Raw genomic sequence first — 4,283 nt, forward strand, 5'->3', positions numbered from 1 at the left:
GGCATGGAACTTAGTGAATCATCCATCAGTACCCAAATTACAGTACCCACAAGTGGTCATAAACCAAAGCATGGAACCAGCCCAAAGTGCTACTAGCAAAAATTTACTACGTTCTATTGACTGCTGGCTCCTCCAATTTTGATATCTTGTTATAATTTCCCAGTATCATGTAAGAATGTCATCTGATTAAAAATATTTTGTGCCAAATGATTCCATATATTTATTTAAATATGTAATTTTTCTCTTATAAACATGAATACATAATAAGTATTCCTTTAAGGAACATATGGAAAAAAAAAAAGGAACATATGGAAGAGGTAAATTTCTATTGAAGAAAAACAAAAGGAAGTAAAGTTAACACTAATAAATCTTGGATTTATTAGATAAAAAATATCTAACAAAGTTATATTATACTAATAAAATGAGTAAAATACAAAAGTTACATACAGGTGGCTTAAGAAATCTTGAAATATTTGACATTTACATTTTTATTAACTTTTTTTTGAGACAGGATCTTGCTTTGTAACCTGGTTAGCGTGAATTACAGCTCACTGCAGCTTTGACCTCTGGGGCTCAAGCAGTCCTCCTACCTCAGCTTCCTAAGTAACTGGGACTACAGGTGTACACTACCATGCTTGGCTAATTGTATTTATGTTTTGTAGAGATAGGATCTCACTATATTGCCCAGGTTGGTCTTGAACTCCTGAACTCAAGTCATGCTCCCACCTTGGGCTTCGAAAGTGTTGGGATTACACATATGAACCACCATGCCCATCCTATTAATTTTTATTATAGGTGAAAATCATATAGAACCCAAAAGCTATATCAAAAGCAACGATTTTCTGTACCACCTGTTTCTAACACTAGTCTCACTCCTCAGAGGCAGCTGCTTTCAACAACTTTCACTGTTTTCCTAGCATTTAGCTCAGTGTTTCTAGATAATATGTTTATACTCCAATGTCTCAATTATCAACCCATCACCTACTGAATACTTCTGGTTGTTGAGGGCTTATCATCTAAATCACCATCTTCTCCAATTTTTTCTCAGCTGCACATCCTCCTAATATAGTTATAAAAGACTCTTTAGTTACATTAAAAGTGTTTACACTATAATTCCATGTAAAATTTGTTTACACTGAGCCAACTAGTCTATTAGAAGTGTATTTCTTTTAGTATACCACGCTTGGCATTTTCTTAATATAATAATCTGTGTCTTCCTTCTGTTATCATTCTATATTTTCATCGGTAATTTTCTCAAGGAACTAGAATAGATCTATTGCATACTTTTCATTCATTCTGCTGTGTGTAGGGGATGGCCCTTCAAACTGGGGTCATATCCATCAATTATGAGAAATTGTATTGTATTTTTTCTTTTATAATTCTGCGTCTCTCCCACCCCATTTCTTCTATTTTCTTTTCCTGTAACAAGATTGGGATTAATCCCGTGTTGGATCTCCTATATTAAACTTTTTCTTTTTTGTTTTTATTTATAATCTTCTAAAAATTCCATTCCTTTATTTTATTTAATCATCTATTTTATGCTTTGTTCATATTTTTAAGTTATAATCTGTTGCCATTTCAAAAAGAGAAACATCCAATGTGAACCTTGGAAATATTATGCTTCGTGAAAGAAATCAGACACAAAAGGACATATTTTTAAAGCTAGATAAGTATTATATTCCATTTATATAAAATGTCCAGAGTAGACAAATTCATTAAGACAAAAAGTAGATTCGTGGTTGGCACAAAATTGGGGTGAGGGACTGGGACTGATTGCTAGTGGATATAGGGTTTCTTCTTGGAATGATATTGGAAATGTTCTGGAATTAGTGGTGAGGGTTGCACAACATAAAAAAAAAAACCTAAAAGCCACTGAATTGTACACATTACAATGGTAAATTTTGTTTTATTAATTTTATCTTGATTTTTTAAAAGCATAGAAACTCTCAAACTATATTGACTTAAAAATGGAAAATAACCAATAAATGTTGACTTACCAGTAAAAAAGCCATCAATGTATAATTTGTGATACAGAAATATAATTATTAATGTCTATGTTTAATGACTAGACTATTGCATACATGATGTTAAAAACCTGTATTTTAAGTTCATTTGTAGGATTCATATTTTATAAACATTTTCTAAAGTTTTGTAAAAAGCACACATTTCTCTACATAAAACTTCATGTGTATAGTTTAAGTGTCAGCACTCTTATGACTCTACCATCATATTTAGGAAATATGCTTAAACTATATTATAGCAAACATTTTTTAAAATTGTATTTTATCTTAGCATCCATATAATTAATTTTGAAATATCAATTTCAAAGCAAAAAAACGCCATAATGCAAACATGGTATTTAATGTGAGAAAATTAAATAAAATTAATCACTTGAACAATATTTATCATTTACAGAGTTATCTATTTCTGTTCAACTTCTTACATAGCTGTATGCATGTGCATGCAAAACTAGTGGATTGTCAGACAAGACACAGCCACTGGGAACACAACAGTCTAACAGCATTAGCCTGTCGTTTGATTGTGCCCTAGCTGAAACCTCCATTAAAACATTACAGAATAAAATTCACAGAAATGTCAATACTATAACTCCTAAGTTTATAGGCCCTGAACCAGAAAGAACACTGAGCATTAAATTAAAGGAGGAGGAATTCTTGACATTCAATAGTATATTCTCTGTTCTGAGAAATGAGATGTAGGAGGTCAGCTAAGGGGATCAAAGATAAATCATTAAAAGGATTACCGCTGTCTGTGGTACCAAAGCATTTGCACACTCTCAGTCTGTTTCAGTCTGTTTAAATAAAGATGCCTGAAGATGTTATACAAAAAGTTTCAGATAAGCTACAGTATTCATTTGATAAATTCTCTTGATAAGTAATAAATTAAATGTATTATCCCTTTTCCTATTCCCACAAGTAGCTAAAGATCACTTTTATTCAAACAGAAAAACAAAGTGCTAATATTTAAATTATTTTCAATTGTTTGAGAGTCCTTATCCTAAGACGATGGCTTAGAATATAAAAATAGACCAGATTTGGTCTGAATAATAATAGATGGTTGGTGTTCTAATCTATGATCTTTCTGCCTTCATGAGAACTGGATAAGAAAACTAACTACTTCCCCATTGACTGCTTATAAACCATACACATTCTTTAAATTTTGACATAATACAATTAGATTTCTAAAATGGAAAGCACAGAGACTGTCACTTTCAAGTTGAAGAAGACGTACATCTTTGATCACTGCGATGGAGAGCTGCTGAGACTTCATTCCCCACAACTCACATCTTCAGAGTCCTCACTTTCACTTTCATCAGTACAGTTGTCCTCTAATATTGTTGACAATTTGGAAACACCATAGTAACTGTCTTGGAGGGTCTGGGCTGTGCATCTAGAAACAATGCAAAGCAATTTCTTCCGACACTTAGAGAAAACATTCAGCTAGCCATTTAGAAACTACTTCCCTCCACTAAAAGAATTCGGTTTCACTAATCTTTGAATGCCTTATAAGAAGCAGGAAATTTTTCAATAACTCACTAAATTGCATTTCTACTTCCAGATTAAGAAGATGCAAAACTAATACAGATGATTTTGCTTTTGAAAAGATTAGCAAAAGATTGAAAGTTTTCAGTTGAGCTTCCAGTTTATAAGGCCTAATATTTCTTTCCTTTCTCAAATATAAAGAAATATGATAGTCTTACAGAAGCAAAAGAAGTTTAAGGTACAGTAGGTTCCAATTCATAGTTCTGAATTTTTTTCTGAAATTATTTTACCATTAGTTTTCTGTCAGAAGAAGCAGTGCATTTACATTGACGGATCAAGATTACTTTGTGAGTAGATAAAACACTGCATTCTTTTTCAACTATTCTGGTAACCAGCATAAACAATAGACTCCAGTGAAAGATGAATTTTAGGTTCTACCTTCAGAAAAGCCAAGGACCTGTCCAAAATATTGGCAGCCACAATATGAGTTTCTGCAGAAGACTCAAAAAAAGTTAGTTAAATCTCTTAGATCTCAATGTTTTTTATATTCAGTACAAAATGTTATCATTCTCAAGAGTTGCTCTATCAAGCTCAGCTCTTGTTCTCATAGTTGGAATTTCTATTCCTGTTTTAGGTAGAGTTTCACCAGTTCAGATAATGGAACCCATTCCAGACTACCAAGACCTATGACCCCAAATTCTTCACCAGGTGGGAGATGTGATGTCCCACCAAGAGAGGATTGGGTGCAGAGGAATATGACAGACTCTTTCCTGTGCCAGGGAC

The sequence above is a fragment of the Colobus angolensis genome, unplaced genomic scaffold (genome assembly GCF_000951035.1).
Source record: "Colobus angolensis palliatus isolate OR3802 unplaced genomic scaffold, Cang.pa_1.0 Scaffold80, whole genome shotgun sequence".
Lineage (NCBI taxonomy): Eukaryota > Metazoa > Chordata > Mammalia > Primates > Cercopithecidae > Colobus > Colobus angolensis.